Below are 17,903 nucleotides of genomic sequence, written 5' to 3'. Positions count from 1 at the left end.
AATACTACTTTCCCATTTTACAGACAAGACTAAAGCTTAAAAATAATAATCAAGTTGCCCCAGTTCTCCCAAGTGGCAGAGCCCAGATTCAAATGGAGGCAATCTGACGCTAGACCCCATACAAATATTAATCATTATGCATTAATTGCAACAACTTTCACATCTAGACATCCATATGCCTGCAACAGTCCATTCCTGGCCAGCATCTTCTGGGAGACTACCTTTATTAGGACTTCCCTGTTCAGACTTTGGAGCCTGCCTGCTTGGTTCAAATCTCGCCTCTGCCATTTAAAGCTGTGTGACTTTGGACACGTTACTTGACCTCACTGGGCCTTGTTTTCCTCATTTAGAAATTGGAGATAATTATAGTACCCACTCCTAGTGTCGATGTGTGGATTCAATGACAATATATGCCAGGCACTTAAGATAGCATATGGTGCATAAGACATGCTGTTGTGATGCAGTTAGCTATCACCGCTATTACCATTACCAGTATTATTAAAAGGTCAGTCGCTCCTATTTGAACTCACTGTGACTGTACAGTGTTGCAACTTGGATTTTTAAAGAGAATATGGAAATCTAGATTTTAAANGTTGTGATGCAGTTAGCTATCACCGCTATTACCATTACCAGTATTATTAAAAGGTCAGTCGCTCCTATTTGAGCTCACTGTGACTGTACAGTGTTGCAACTTGGATTTTTAAAGAGAATATGGAAATCTAGATTTTAAAAAAAAAAATGTGAGGTCTTCCTGTTTTAAAAATGTCAGCACCTAAGGCAAATTTTCAATACTACTGAATGAGCCAAAGAAATGATGTCTGTGGGCCATAGTCAGCCCACCATAGCCGGGCTGTGATCTTCGGTGGAGGAACCGTGGTGGAGACCCACAGAATGAAGGCCAGAGCGCAGACATGGGGGTGGGGAGGGTCTGAGCCACCTGGAACAGCCCAGCCACTAAGCAGGCCTTTGGGAGACTCGGTCACTCAGCTGTTGGGCTCAACCTGGTCTGACTGGCTTGATCCGCTGCCCTGTGTTTCTGGCCAGTAAGACTTCTATGAGGTACCATTATTCTTTACTTATCCTTCTTCTCTTAAAGTGATCAATTTGAGTCAATTACTTAAAACCAAAGAAAAAGGAATCAAATGATGAAAGAAAGTTTTAAGATTTCCATTTCCAGAAACAAAACTCCTTAAATTGTCCACAGAGAAGGTTCTGCTTGGCGTGAATAAACCAGTGTTCTAAATATCCTTGGAAATCAGAGGACCATATGCTGATTCCTATTTCTATGATGGTTATCCCAGAGTGCGTAGGCTCTGTCACAATATACTGTCATCCATAGGACCCCACTATTTTAAAAATATTATCTGAATTGAATTTCGTTTATCTGCCAGGTATCCCAGCACCTGCGTCCTTCACCACCTGGCTGTCAGCAGTCACAGCAGAAGTCACTCTGGCCTGAACTCTGGCCCCCAGAGCTGCTCCCTATACCTGTTCCAGCTGTTCTAGCAGCTTTCCAGGGATACATTCCAGCCGATACAAATATCCTGAGATAGATGTGTGGTTTGAAAAAACTTAGTCATGGTTAATGACTATTCGTGTCGACTTAAAGAATGCATAAATAAAGGGATTCACAGGATTAAGTAGAGAACACCGTGTGGTCAGAGATGCCATGAAAGGAGACAGAATGACCTATATGTGCCAACCACAGCTTTCCTCCATGGTGTGGTGTCCAGGAGGGCCAAATACACTTACCACTCAGCAGGGACAAACCATACACAGTGGGCTCCAGTCTCTCTCTTCTGTGTTGAAGAATATCACGCCCAGCTTTGTGTTTTTTATGTGAAATAGCTTGTTCTTTTCATTCATTCCTTAATTGATTTAATTGTTAATCTCCTTCCCTGTTCCAGGCACATTGGGGGTGGGTGGGCGGCACTGAGAATATAACAGTGAGCAAGATAGAGTCCCCGGGAGGAGAGGCAGACAAGTGAAAACACGATGCAGTGGGATGAGGGGTGAGAGAGGGGGAAATCAGGGGAGGCTTCACAGAGGAAGAGGCATCCACCTCCTTTATCTTATTGTGAAATCAGTATCTTCCAATGCAACTAGCTGGGTCAGTCCGATGAGAAGGCAGAATGGCCAGCCCTGAGGTCTCCTGCCGTTGGGAGTCACAACCCGAAGGAGGGATTCCCTGGGAGGCATTGTTCAGTGGCGCGGCCTTCTGTATCAATAGGTACCCTCCCCCTCCCCAGGCCAGGTCCCACCTTCGCAGCGCCCTGATGCGGCCCCGTGGGTCCTGCGTGCCCAGGGGCGGGCACCACGCTTGCTTTCTTCCAATGCCCCCCTTGGCTTCCATCAGTCTCACTTAGCTTCGTTCTCACGGCGGGCTCTTGCCCTGGACTCTCTTCTCTTGCCCCTTTTGTCTCCCTCTCCACCTGGCACACACTTGACTTCCTCGGATGGGGCGTTTCCTTCAATTTCGGGGTCTGGCGGTGGGCGAGGTGTTGGCGGGACCCCGGGTTGCCCGGCGGCCGCGCGTAGCTGCTCGCACTCTGCCACCTGCAGGCGAGGGGCGGCCTTGCACGGGGGCGACGCAACGTGTGCCTTGTCGCCTGCGGGAGGACGAAAACCCAGCAGCTTCTCGGAACCGAGCCCAGCTGCGCGGCCTTCGACGCCCTTGGAAGAGGAAGGTCCTGCCTCTTAGCTTTCTGTCCCGCTCCTCTCGTCTCTGGATGTGGAAGCGAACGGTCAGAAATAACAGGTGCGTCGAGGCCGCCCAGCGTCAAGCAATGCCACTGTTCAGAGGGGAAAGGCTCAGTGTGTGTGTCAGACTCAGAAGACGACTGGGCTGTCTGGCACTTGGAGAACGGAGTGGCTATTTTGGACTAAGCCTCTTCTTAAAATAGGGAGGCCCACTGGCTGGGATTTGGAGATTTGGAGAAAGACCACGGGTTCACTCGAAGGTACGGCGTTTTGGCGTGCCAGCAAAATGCTGTGAGTGGGTGAGGATGAGAGGGACGAGTGCTCGGGAGCTAAGGACTTGAGTTGGAGCGAAAACAAGAATAAAAGACTTTGTATTCAATTTCCATTCCCTTGAAACACACCGCCCTGTGGGAGCCCTCCATAATTAATGATATTACCATGCAACAGTAGGACTACAGAGATACACTAATATCGATGAGTACTCTTTCATTTTTATTGCACTTTTCAAGTATGCCAAAAAACATTTAAAGTTCATAAAAGAAAACAACTTGGCTTAATCATGACTGATCTCATACCTGAAAATGGTCCATGGTACCACAGGCTTCCCAGCCATCTGCGATAATTGGGACAGTCCCATTTTTCACTGACTTCCCAGATGTCTGGACGTTCCAGATAAACCCTTGGGTTTGGGTACTGGCTTTTACCAGAAGCAACACAGTCTTGGGAGACTAAATCCCATTTGATTCCAGAAATACTCGGAGGAAGGAAATGGACAGTGGTAAATAAGATGCTGAATTTGTCGGCTAATGAGTATTTATTATATCAAGCAATACCAACTGACCTCTTATCCTTAAAATTTCTCCAGTTGTGGCTTACGTAGAGTGGACCACACAGCAGTTGAACTCATAGCCCCTACTGCTCGAGCCGACTGTGCCGAAGATTTGCTGCTTAAAAGCAGGCAGGGTGCAAATCTCTCTATGCTTACACATTTGAGAGGGAAATAGGTTTCTAGTCCTTTATATATTTTATTTATTTATTTATTTATTTATTTATGAGAGAGCATAAGCAGGGGAGAGGCAGAGGGAGAAGCAGGTTGCCTCCTGAGCAGGGAGCCCAATTCAGGACTTGATTCCAGGACCCTGAGATCATGATCAGAGCCAAAAGCAGACACTTAACCGACTGAGCCACCCAGGCGCCCCAGTTTCTAGTCCTTTAATAAATAATCCTAGTTAGCCTCTCTCCCCACAAAAAAAAAATCAATAGGAAGGATAATGAGGAGGAAGCCATCACCTGACCAGGTTGAAAGGCAGATTTGATGAAGTCTTGTGCGTGGCAGGTAGCGTTTGCCCATCCAACACTCCCTGTGAGCCCCTGCACACTCAGCCGCTGTACTTAGGTGGTGACCAGCTCCAGGCAGAAGTGAAGTGGACGAGTGTCCTTCTGGATGAGGGTTTTAAGAGTGAATGCTTCTCCCTCTCCCTCTGCCTACAGCTCCCCCTGCTCGTGCTCTCTCTCTCTCAAATAAATAAATAAAATCTTAAAAATATATGAAAGAGTGAATGGGAGTTTTCTATGCTTTACCTCAGTGTTCCTGGAAGCCGCATGTGGACTGAGGGAAGCCAGCAAGTTTTAGCGACCTGACTCAATGATAAGGAAGAGTCACCAGGCCCATAGTGGACTTCATGTGAGCTGGAAATGAACCTTAATTAAACCCTAAGTCACTGAGATTTCAGGATTTATCTGTTACCTCAGCATATCATCACCTACATATACCATAGACTGCTTATCTTTTTTCTAAAGCATAAATAAAAGCACAAACCAATAAGTATTTGTTGTGCCCCCATTACATGCAGGGGGACATAATGGTGAATTCTCTCCCTGGGGAGTGTTTTCTCCTTGGGAAACTCTGACTCACCAGTCACCATTCCCAGGGATGCCCATACTGACGGCTGGTGTTAATCCAATTCGGGACTATTTGTCATTCACCACCCATTCCTGTGGAGGAAGCATTGACTCTGGTGCCAGAAACTCAAATTAGCTTTTGATATTTCACGTCTGTTAATTTTATCTATTTACTTATTTAAAACAACTGTGACTTTCTTAGTTTTAAGCACGCATTAAAGTACATTTTGTACTTGCTGGTGGATTAGTATCTCTTGAAACACATCATTTGAAGTCATTCTAGATGCCTCATTGTCTTCCCAAATTAGGCTGCCATTAAGCCCTACCACTGCCATCATGGAACATCCAAAGTACTCCCATCCTTGCTGTAATCCCCACCAATGGGCTCAATTTAAAAACTCTGACTTTTGGGTGGATAACACAGGATAAGTGGGGCAGACCAGAGAAAGCCCACCGTCTTTGAAAATTTCATCGGAGAGGCTTGCTTGTCGTAAAATTCTTGAGCGGTGTCCCCAGCGGAGCCTACCCTCAGAAAGAAGGAACTCCATTTTGTTGGCCTCCTCACTGAGAAACCTTAAGTAAAGACTAGTGAAACTTGACTGGGGAAGGAGAGATTAACGTGTACTCCATTTCTCAAGTGCAAAGAAATTTCAGGGAGCTGTAAAGTGTGAGTATGTGTATAACTTTTTATTTTCCCTTGATGTGTGATTAGGCTTACTGGCTCCGAGTAGTTAACATTTCCACACAAGCTGTGGCAGCCAACATTTGTAGATTAGTTTTCAATCTAGGGTATCTGCAGAAAAGAGAATAAAATCTTACGAAAGAACATAAAATAGCCCCCATAAGCCAGAATATGATATTTTTGACAGAAACTAAAGAGAAGAGGGCGCTCATTGCTATAACACACAGCTCTCCATTTAATCCTTCCTATAACCCTGAAGGTGGAAATTATCCCTGTTTTTTTATGGATGAGGATACTGAGCCTTGAGAGAATATGGGGGTTTCCTAAATTCTGTCAGCTGGTGCCACTAGGAAAGGGTGGAGCTGGCGGGCAGGTCCTGGTGTGTCTCACGCCGGCATCAGCTCCTTTGCCACTGTGTCAGGCAGGCCACGGCGTGATGCCCCACAGCACATTCTGTCTTCAGGCCACTCTACGGCAACTGGCTCTCTAAAGGAGTGAGGGCATGCATTTTCAAGGCTGGTGATCTTACCCCCAAGGGGACAAAAGCTGGTTCTTGGGAAGGGGCAGAAACCTTACTCTCGTGATAAATCACAGGTGCACGTACAGTACAGACACAGAGCTATCCAGCATACCCGTGCTTCTAAAATTTCAGGCAGGGGGGCAATTAGGAAAAAATTGTCTAAAAAGGCACCTTCTGGGGGCAATAATGATAAAAAAAAAAAAAAAAGGTGAGGACCCTGAGCAAGGGGAGGAGGCCTGAGAGGCACAGGCGGCTGTGGGCTCCGCCATTGTTGCGCTTGGTCATCTGGGGCCATGACGCTGGAATGACCTGGAGCCCCGGCTCCTCCAGCTCTTTCTCACCCTTTCTGAACATGAAGTCCAGAAAGGCACAGTCCAAAGCCATGACAAGAGTCTGCTAGATCCCACCCCCGACCTTTCCCTCTTCAGCTCCTCCTCGGGAACTCACTGGTGGATTTATTTCCACACGGCAAGGGCAAAGGGCTTCAGGGAGATGAACACACCTCCTTTCCATAAGCAGTTTGGGGACACCTGAAGTGGGAACACTCGCCATGGCAGAGATTCAAGCCCTCACATCGATCCAGTTCACGGAGCCTCCAGGTCAGGGCCCGTGTGGAGCCCTCCGACTGCTCCGGTGTGACTGGCACCAAGGGTGGGGCAGGTGGAAAGCTTGTCACAAGATGACAGTCATCTCCAGGCCTACCTAAAGATTCCTCCTCCAAAGTGGGATTTGAAGCTTTACTCCTGAGAGCTCAGGGGTCTCCCTTGTCACTCCTCCAGGAGCCTGTGGAAGTGGTTTTAATGGCTGAATTCTTTTGGGTCACTTCCTTGGCAGAGCAGAACTTAAGGCGGGCCTGCTCCAGATCACGGTCCTGCTCAGTTGTCACTTAAAAAATGATACCAGCTATAGTCCTAGGAACAATTAAAAAAAAAAAGTCAAAAAATCGAAATCTCAAGATTAGGGCTCCACGATCTGTGCCTTCTTTGCCTCGTGAGAGGGCACAACTGTTTTCTACTAACTTTTGTCTTTATCTTGAAGAAGGGAAAGGACTATTTAAGATTTTTTAAATGCGAGATAAGGGAAGCGCTCTGTTGACGGTTGAAGGAAAACCATACATTTAGGTCACTCACTAACACGCTTAAAAGAAAATGTCTCCAGTGACCATAAATAATTGGATTTCTTTCAGGGGGCACACAATGCTTCAGATAACTTCTTTCCCCTTTATCTGGATTTTTGATACCTGGTAGGAGGGAGCGGGGGAGAGACACTTCATAGTGGATGGAGGTAGATAAAAGGGAAAGATCTAGCAGTTGTTTTTATTACCGCGCTGTATCATTTACCTCAGCCAGGAGTCACTAACACGCCAGGTCACCCCCAAGGTCGAGGGCAAGGCGAGAAGTTTACACAGCCACGCGGGGAGTTTGCTGGCTGGGGGCGCACATCAAAGTGTGACAACAAACGTGAGAAGAAGATTTGTTCAGGTACAGAGATCAAGACAACAGCGCTTTCCTCACAATGTTCCAGCACTTTGGTGGAAGGGACGCTTTACGCTTCACCATCCATTCTCTCTGAGCTTTTGAGCGGGAGCAAAACACAATTAAGGGTTTAGTGAGATCTCCTGTTTCTTTAGAAGTGAGCTCTTCCTCATAATTTATTGTTTCACTAATGTCTTCCTCTGTACCAACTTCAAATTTGAAACAGAAATCTCCCTCTTTTTTATTGTGATAGAATATACACAACACAAAGTTTATCATTTTAACCGTTTTTAAAGACACAGGTAAGTCCTTTCACGTTCTTCTGCAAGCATTGCCACCATCCATCACCAGAACTTTCTCATCTTTCTTCACTGAAACCCGTACCCATTAAGCAGAACTCCCCCTTCCTTTCATAATCCTATCACTGCCCCCCAATTGCCTGGTAACCACTGTTCTGTCTATAAACCCGACGGATCTAGGTGCCATCCAGGGCCTCTGATTCTGCAATGGGTTCATTTGTTCAAAATGGTAGACGTGGATATCTGTGTTTTGTTTCTGATGTCGCTTCACTTTATATGATGAGCTGTATGACTTCAAGCAGTCTCAAATTTCTGCAACGTTTAAGAAAACCAGCAAATTAATGTGTCACAGCATTAGGGAGGTAACAGTATGATAAATAAAAAAAACTCTCGCACAACCACTGTTAAGGGGGCATTGAATTGTGTCACACTAAATTGTAAAATACAACAAAGTGTATAAGACACATATGTATGATTTAAAGACTAATGTTCCAATGAATTTGTCACCCAAATGAAAAAACAGAACATTTCTAGTGCCTTGGAAGCCCTGTGTGCCCTTCCTCTAGCCCATGCTACTCTCCTCGGGAGTAATGGTTTGTAACCCTGGCTACACATTTGAATCACCTGGTGCCATTACACATTACACATTACAATGGGGAGTTTTAATACAATACAGTACAATACAATACAATATAATATAATATAATATAATATAAATCAGGTTTGATTCTAATATATATACATAGCAGGCAGCCGAGGGTAAAACCCATTGTACTAAAGAGTTCTTAAACTTCAAATTTTAGCCTAAAGATCTTTTAAAATGTAGCCTCTAAAGGGCTTGCACATCCCTTGTTAGATTTCTCCTCAGGTACTTTATATTTTTGTTACTATTGTGAATGGTATCTTAAGTGATTGTCACCAGTGTCTATTGGCTTTTGTAGATCAATAGTATCCAGCAAACCTGCTATATACTCTAATTATGATGATTTATCTTCAGATCGCTTGGAGTGTTCTATGCGGAGAGTTGTATCATCTCGCAAGTGATGCAATTTTCTTTCTTTCTGACCAGTTCTTCTATATTTTCCTGTTTTTTGCTTTTCTTACTGCATGGCTAGGCCTTTAAAATAATCTTAAAGGGAAAGAATGATATTTCTGATCTTCCAGACAATATTTTCAGCATTTCATAATAACATATGATGTTTTCTTTCTTTCTTTCTTTCTTTCTTTCTTTCTTTCTTTCTTTCATTCAAGATTTTATTTATTTATTTGACATAGAGAGAGACAGCCAGCAAGAGTGGGAACACAAGCAGGGGGAGTGGGAGAGGAAGAAGCAGGCTCCCAGTGGAGCAGAGAGGCCGATGCGGGGCTCGATCCCAGGACTCTGGGATCACGCCCTGAGTGGAAGGCGGACGCTTAATGACTGAGCCACCCAAGTACCCCCAACATATGATGTTTTCTAAGATTTTTGTCTGGAGATTGTCTTTTATAGAGGTTAAGAAAGTTGTTCTTTATTTTTGACTCCCTGAATTTTTATCATGAATGGACACTGAATGTCATCAAATGATTTTCTGCATTATTTTCATTTTCTCCTTTGAAGATTTATTATTACGGGTGAATTACATCAATTGGCCTTGAATTCTTAGGATCAGCCCAACAAGGATTTAATACATGGCTGCATTTGATTTGCTTATATTTTGTTCAAAAGTTTCATATCTCTGCAGGCTATACTCACAATCTCTTTTTCTGTTCTCTGGAAGAGATGGAAATCATCTATTCCTTGATTATTTTGGTAGAACTGGAGCTAGTCATTTGAGCCTGTTAATTTGTGATGAGACTTTAGTGGTTGAGATTTTTTGGGGGGATATTTATTCATTTGCTAGAACTGCCATAGCAAAGTGCTACAGACTGAGGGACTTAAATAACAGAAATCTATGTTCTCACCATTGTGGAGGCCTGAAGGCCAAGATCCAGGTGTCGGCGTGCTTGGTTCCTCCTGAGGCCTCTGTCCTTGGCTTGCAGTTGGTCATCTCCTCCCTGCGTACTCACAACATCTTTTCTGTGTGTCTGTGTCCTAATCTCTTCTTCTTCTTTCAGAATTGTAGATTTTTTCCCCCAGTTCCCATTTAATTTATTTATTTGAATAGATTGTAAAGTTTATTTTCCATAATTCCATATTAAATGAAATTTAGGGGCGCCTGGGTGGCACAGCGGTTAAGCGTCTGCCTTCGGCTCAGGGCGTGATCCCGGCGTTATGGGATCGAGCCCCACATCAGGCTCTTCCACTATGAGCCTGCTTCTTCCTCTCCCACTCCCCCTGCTTGTGTTCCCTCTCTCGCTGGCTGTCTCTATCTCTGTCGAATAAATAAACAAAATTTAAAAATAAAATAAAATAAAATAAATTTATAAATGAAATTTAGGCAGTTTCTAATTTTAATATAATACATTTTATGGTAATTAACATATTTGCGGGCACGTATGGATATATTTTTTTAAGTTTTTATTATTGAAGTGTAGTTGACTAATCCTGTCTTCTTATGAAAAGACCAGTCATGGGGCACCTGGGTGGCTCAGTCAGTTAAGGGTCCAACTCTTGGTTTCGGCTGAGGTCCTGATCTCAGGGTCGTGGGCTGGGGCCCCGTGTCAGGCTCTGTGCTCAGTGAGGAGTCTGCTTGAAGATTCTCTCTCCCTCTGCCCCTCACCCCCAACTCGCATGCGTGAGCTCTCTCAAATAAATAAATAAATCCTAAAAAAAACCCCACCAGTCATATTGAAATAAAACCTACCCTAATGATCTCATTTCTATTTCATTATTTCTTTAAAGATCCTATCTGCAAATACAGTCACATTGGAAAGTATTGAGCGTTAAGCCTTCAGCACATGATTTTGGTGGTGGGGAGTATAATTCAGCCCATAACAGGAATTTTTGTGTGTGGTATGAGGTAAAGGTCGAGTTTATTTTGTTTTCCATATAGATAATTGGTTGTCCCAACACCATTTGTTGTAAAGATAATCCTTTCCCTTATCGAATTACTTTGGCACCTTTGTCAAAAATTTGTTGATCATAAATACATGTGGCTCTAATTTTGGACTCCATGTCTGTAGCATTGATCTAAATGTCTATCCTTGTACTGAAATCGCACTGTCTAATTACAGCAGCTTTACAGGAAACCTTGCAAGCAGGTAGGTAAGTTGTCCAAATTTGTTCTTCTCTTTCACAATAGTTTTGGCTCTTCCGGGTCTTTTCGTTTCCATATACATCTAGAATCAGTTTTTCAGTTTCTACGAAAGAAGATTCTGCTGGGATTTTTACTAGCATTATACTTGATCTAGAGATCAATTTGGGGATCAATTTAGCAGTATCCAATCCAGTAACAAAGTATATCACTCCATTTATTAAGGTGCCTAATTTTTATCAGTGGTGTTTTACAGATTTTTAATATGTATAAGGTATGTCTTAGATATATCTTGTTAAATTTATTCCTAAGTCTTTCGTGTCTCTATGCTATTATAAGCAGTATTATCTTAACATTTCATTTCCAGTTGTTTATTGTGGTATAGAGATATACTTGCTTTTGACGTATGGAGCCGTCTTGTGACCTGGATACATTCACCAGTTAGTTGCATAGCATTTTTGTAAATTTCTTAGTATGTGATTATATTACCTGCAAATAAAGGCAGTTTTACTTTCCCATTTCAATCTATATGTATTTCTTTTTTTAAAAAATATTTTATTTATTTACTTGACAGAGATAGAGACAGTCAGTGAGAGAGGGAACACAAGCAGAGGGAGTGGGAGAGGAAGAAGCAGGCTCGTAGCAGAGGAGCCTGACGTGGGGCTCGATCCCACAATGCCGGGATCACGCCCTGAGCCGAAGGCAGACGCTTAACCGCTATGCCACCCAGGCGCCCCTTATATGTATTTCTTTTTTAATGCTTGCCTTATTGCCCTGGTAAGGACATCCAGAAAACTGTTGAATAGAAATGGTGAGACAGGACATCTGAGAGAAGGCATTTTTGCCGTTCCTGATAAGGGGGAAGTCTTCAGTCTTCCACCGTTAGGTATATTAGTGGAAAGGCTTTCGTAGATACTGGGCCAAATAAATAGAATGGTGCATTTCACCATTTTCAGTGCGGACGATTTTACTGGGCCTTCTTCGTGGTTGTATGTAATGATGCTCGAATTAATAGTAAGTGTACAAAATTCTCACTTCAGGGTGAGATTATGACATTTTTATTTTATTTTATTTTATTTTTTATTTATTTTATTTTATTTTTTAAAGTAAGCTCTACACCCAACATGGGGCTCAAATTCACAGCCCTGAGTTCAAGAGTCACGTGCTCCACTGACTGAGCCAGCCAGACGCCCCGAGGTTATGACGTTCTTACAGAATATTTTCATAAACCTCATTGGGTCTTAGGTTATAGAACCACGCTGATAACCTGTTATATAAAGACCTCTGGGCTGAAAGGATCCTCAATGAACACCACGGGAAAGATTCTTTTTATTTTTTTTTTAAAGATTTTATTTATTTATTTGACAGAGACAGAGACAGCCAGTGAGAGAGGGAACACAAGCAGGGGGAGTGGGAGAGGAAGAAGCAGGCTCATAGCGGAGGAGCCCGATGTGGGGCTTGATCCCACAATGCCGGGATCATGCCCTGAGCCGAAGGCAGAAGCCCAACCGCTGTGCCACTCAGGCGCCCCACACGGGAAAGATTCTGATGTTCAGAGTGGTCAAAGCTGGTGAATAGCACCAGGACAGAATTATTCAGCCTCGGTTTGTCGTACTTTGGTCTATATATTTACTCAGTTTTTAGTTTTCTCTTCTCAGGGTTAATTATTAATTTAATAACGGGTTTCTGGTGTGACTAACTACCAGTTAAAGAGAACTATCTTTGCAGTTCATGAATTTTCATGGACCTGCCTTTCACATTATTCCATTCCAGACCAGATCCAGGTTTTAACAAACAATTTTTAGTGTTGATTAAGCCTTATAAAAATGGTTTCTTATACAAATTTCCCTTTAATCCTTAAAAGAAAAAACCAATAAGGCTTTAAGATGCATGACTTTTCCAATTATTCTTCTTTTATTGTGGAAATTAGGTTGAGTTTGGTTTTTAGCCAGAATATATATAAAATATGTCCAGTGGATGCAGTATCGTTTACCTTTCAGGTGCTTCTAGATCTCAGTTAGAGAAAATAACTGGACTTACTGAGTGTTACACAGAAGAGAAAATTATTAAATTATTGCTTGCCAGGGTCCTTCTTTCATGCCTTTTTCTGGAGGAAAATTGTCAATTCAGAATTTCTCTTATGGGTCTCAGAGGCTAGTAAGTTATTGAATGCAGAAAATGTCTTGTTTTAAACTTCCACGCACGTGAAAAATCACCTGTTAGAAAGTCTCTAGTGTGATGCGATGCGCGGCTTATGCAGTCACTGGAGGTACATTCTGCTATAGTTATGGGGTGCACAGACACACATTCTCGGGCTTCTCCACATGTCTTCAAGAATTTTCTTCTGAGGCCCATTCCTGGGGCTTTCTGTTTAGATGAAAGGAAGGATGTCTATGTGCCTTTCACTGACAGCCCAAATTATTTGAGTTTCGGTTTAAAAATTGAGTCTAAAAAGCGAAATGTGCCTTCTTCTCACCCGAGCGTTAGAAAAGACCTGAAGGCACGGAGTAGGTATCAGTTTTGGGGGAACTGAGGAACGGTATTTGTAGATCATTGCCTGAAGCAGGGACACTGAGAATTTGGTTTTACCTTGAAAATCGTGACATCATTAGGGTGACAGATATCTGGTGGAATTCCACTGTCTCTGATAGTGAAATCATAATTCGAGGTTACTGTTTGTTTATTTTTTAAATCACTTTTTAATATTATGTTCTTTTTTTTAAAGATCTTATTTTTAGGTAATCTCTACATGCAATGTAGGGCTGCAACTCACGACCCCGAGATCGAGAGTCACATGCTCCACTGACTGAGCCAACCCAGCGCCCCAAGGTTACTGTTTGTTTAGGTCATACAGGAAGTGGAGGCAAGATGAATCTTTCCTGTGTTTTTGATTTGCAACCGTAAAGCTCTGTGGGAGAAATGTACAATCAGGCATTCATTTATGGAAAAACGTGCATCTAGCAGAAACTAATCCCTCTGTAATGTCACTTTTCCCCCCCCACAGAATATGAATATTAGGAAATATGGTTGCATGTGGCTTTATATTGGATTCTGTCTAAGCCTTTTCTGGTCCATAAACAAATAAAAAGGATTTTAGGGCTGTAATGCAATTTTAGCAATGCTGGACACTTTCTAGTAATAAGAACACACATTTGAAAGCACCCAGCCTTCTTGTCTATGCTCAGATATTTTTAAATCAGTCCTCCCTGAAAATCTCAGATGGTTTCAAAATGCCTCTGGGCCGATGCCAAATGCTAGTGGGAACACAGGAGGTTCCTTCAGTCTCGTATGATAGGAAAACCCCCCAAGTATTAGGACTTCTTGTCAAGGGAAACTTGCCAAGTGTGCAGGTGTCGGAGAAATGAGCTCAGTCAGCTTTGCGCACATAGACTGAATCTGCCCACGGACACACAGAATTAAATAAAACAGTAAAAGAAGAAATATTGAGAACTAGGATCAATATTTACTTAGCAAAGTAGATATGCTCGGAAAAATTAACTTTGACCTTGCTGTCACGGTAGGAGTGATAGCTGCTAGCTCCGGGTTCTGTGGGAGAACAGCTGACAGGTCGCAAATTTGAAGGGAGTGTTCTTCCCTGAGAGGTGTATGCATGCGAGGGTGGAAGACTGGAAGGGAACAGAGGGTGGCCAGCCAGGTCCTTTTTCTCGTGGAGCAGCTGCTGCAAATCCTCCTGGCTTCCGAGGTGAATTCTCCTGCTGATTCATTTCAATTTTGAAAATTTTCAAAATAAAAATTGAGGAGTTGTCATTCATCAAGTTCTAAGAATAAAAAAGAAAATTCATAAAATCAATTAAGAGATGCCAAAAAGAATTTGATAAAAGTCAGGATCCATTTTACGTCTTAAAAAATTTAGCAGTAAGTGATGCTTGGGTGGCTGAGTCGGTTAAGCATCTGCCTTCGACTCAGGTCATGATCCCAAGGTCCTGGGATTGAGTCCCACATCGGGCTCCCTGCTCAGCGGGGAGGTTGCTTCTCCCTCTCCTCCCTGCTTGTGCTCTTTCTCACTCTCTCTGTCAAATAAATAAATAAAATCTTTAAAAAAATTTAGCAGTAAGTCATAAGATTGATAAATCAGAGAACTAATAATAAGAATTTCTGTTCATCAAAATATCTTATTAGAAGAGTTTAAAATGCTAGAGATATACGGAAAAGTTACAGAATTTATATGCAATGCATATAACAAACTAAGGAATTGTGTGTCTGGAATTTACACAGAAATCCTATAAATCAATAAGAAAAAGGTAGATGAAGCACTAGGAAAGTGAATAATAGTGTTGATCAGGTGGAAGTGATCAATAGTTTTGAATAATAGTTGTATGCAGAAAAGGGGATATTTAAGGGGCCAATAAACATAAGGAAAGGTACTCAACCTCATTAGTTGTCAGGGAAATGCAATTTGAAACCACGGTGGGACACAATTAAAAACCAACAAAAGGGTCAAATGCGTGGGATGAGGAGGGATGTCTGGTGGTGGTGTGAATTGGTACAACCGCTCTGGAAGACAGGCATTTCACATAAAGTTGAATGTATCTGTATGTATTGTATGACTGAACAATTTCACTCTGACGTATGCTCAATGACAAAAATTAAACCGAGGACATTTAAAAGATCTAATTGGCTTTATTACCTGATTCATGAATCAGGCAGCACCCTGTCTAGCAAGTAGAGGGGAGCTCCAAAGGGCTGCAGAAAAGAAAAGGTTTTTAAAGGTAGCAGGGGAACGGAAAAAAAGAAATTATTAGCAAAGAATTCATTGTTTTAGGCAAGGTTGCCTTCCTAAGGGGAACAGAAGGGGTCTGTAAGTAAATTTCCTAATGCTGACCAGGCAGGTCCCATGGTGACTGGTTAAAGGTCACATTTTTGGTGGGGGTGGGAGGGGGCGGGGGGGAACCTACAGTTTGGTTGGGTAGTAAGTCTTGGTTTACCGACTTGGGGCTTTAATGGATGCCATTTTGGGCCTGTGGTTCTCTTTTTAACAGGTATAGACCCAACAGAAAAAGCAGACCCCTATGTATCAAAATACATTCACCACAATATCATAGCATCCGTCAGCCAAAACTAGAAACAACCGAAGAGCCCACCAGCAATCGCACGGACAGATACATGGTGGCCCTGCTGTGGTGGAACGCTACCAGGATGGAAATGAACACACCGTGGTTCTAATAGCAGCACGGACTCATCTCAGACATACTGCTGAGTGAAGGAAGCCAAGCACACGAGCGTGTCTCCGTCTCCTTATGCGTCTAAGGTATGCGATAGACACGTGAGTCCATACATAAGTTCAAATGTAGACCAAACAAGTTTATGGTGTTAGAGGTCAGTGTGGTTGGTAACTCTGGGGTAGAGGGAAGGAATAGGGACTGAGTGAAGGCGAGGTAAGGGGGTTCTGGGGATCTGCTCGTCCTTCATTGGATGGAAGATGCAGAGCTGTCTTCCCTTGGTTTTCATTCATCCAGATGAACGCACAGGACTTGTACCCTTTTCTATTTAACGCACGTGGCTGTACTCACCGTGCTTCCTATGCTCTACAGCACCAGAGAGCGTGGTTTTTCTAAAGCCGGCCCGAGGAACGGAGCAGAGTTTCAGCGGAAAGATGCAAATCACTGTCACTTCTAGTGACCAAAGCCTCTCCTGATTTCATGTCATAGCTGCTTGACATTTTGTAAGGTTTTTTTTTTTTCCTAATTTCCTCAGGAGTGAACACACTTTTAAAAGGTTGAATCTGCACACCTAAAGCTCTGAGATAATGACAAGTGTCACAAGTCCTCACTTCTGCTCTCACATGCAGACACAGTGATCACTGAGAAATATCGCAGAGGAGGTTTCTTTATCTTCCTTACTCACTTTTTTTGAACTCTGGGTTACTTTTCGAATTTGCAAATGGCTGCTAAGCACACACGAGCATTAAGAACATTAACATTCCTCAGAACAAATGTCAGAGTGAATACAAAACCTGTCCCCTTACCTAGAACATATGGTTTTAACAACAACAGTGGTAATTTTTCATGTACCAGAGATGAACAGTTTGGCTTGTGCCTTTTTTTTATGAATTCAATCTGTTCCTGGTCCCAAGCCCGTAGTATGTCTCTTTCTTTCTGAATGGCTCCCAAAAACGAGATGACAATCTGTAGCTATTTCCCTTACCACCAAGGGTGCTCATCTTTTGGGAGACTTGGGAACAGTTGAAAGTACTCGTTTCTTGGAATGGAAATTACCAATGGGTAGAATCCCGTTCCAATGAGTTTCACTGGCATTTTCTATTGAGCAATTAGCCCTTGTCTGAGTGGAAAGGCTTCCCGCCATGTCCTGAGAGGAAGAAGTCAATGTGGGCTTTTATGTACTTCAGGAAAACAAATATTTTGTATTCCCAGCTTTGTAAAATGTCAGATAAATGTATTCTTTTGCCAGAGGATGATTTTCTACTTCAAAGTCTCAGGCCATGTGTGTGTGTGTGTGTGTGTGTGTGTGTGTGTGTACACAGTACGTATTCCTTATCCCGTGACTGTAGTAGAAATGTGACCATCAATAAAGCTGTATTTGTTTCATTAATTTTACAAAATATTTTAAAATCAATTAATTTAATCTAAATTTTTAAAATATTTTATTTATTTATTTGACAGGGAGAGAAAGAAAAGGAGCACAACCAGAGGGAGCAGCAGAGGGAGAGAAAGAAGCAGGCTCCCAGTTGAGCAGGGAGCCCCATGTGGGGCTCAATCCCCGGACCCTGAGATCATGATCTGAGCCGAAGGCAGACGCGTAACAACTGAGCCACCCAGGCATCCCAATTCAATCTAATTTTTAATATAGCAGAAGCTACATGCCATAAGGCTGCACAACAAAATGCTTTAAATGGTGTAATAACAAATTTAAAGCAAGATTTTGTAACGGTATCACACACAGGATAAAAACCACCGGGTGTCTCTTATTTTGGTAGCTGCTGTCATTAGTCAAAAGTCAGCACACATGCAAAGAAAGGTCCTAACAAAGACTTATGTTTTATAAAACTGACCAAGATATTGATGCGTACCTCCTTTTTGTGGCTGCTCAGACCATTCTGAATCAAGCATATTGAAGGAGCTTGGGAAGACTGCTGAGGAGGAGGGCGCTGAGCTCACCCCGTCCCACAGACAC

This window comes from Ailuropoda melanoleuca, chromosome 18 (assembly GCF_002007445.2).
Source record: "Ailuropoda melanoleuca isolate Jingjing chromosome 18, ASM200744v2, whole genome shotgun sequence".
NCBI lineage: Eukaryota > Metazoa > Chordata > Mammalia > Carnivora > Ursidae > Ailuropoda > Ailuropoda melanoleuca.
The sequence above is the reverse complement of the archived record's forward strand: the minus strand, read 5'-3'. Positions refer to the sequence as shown.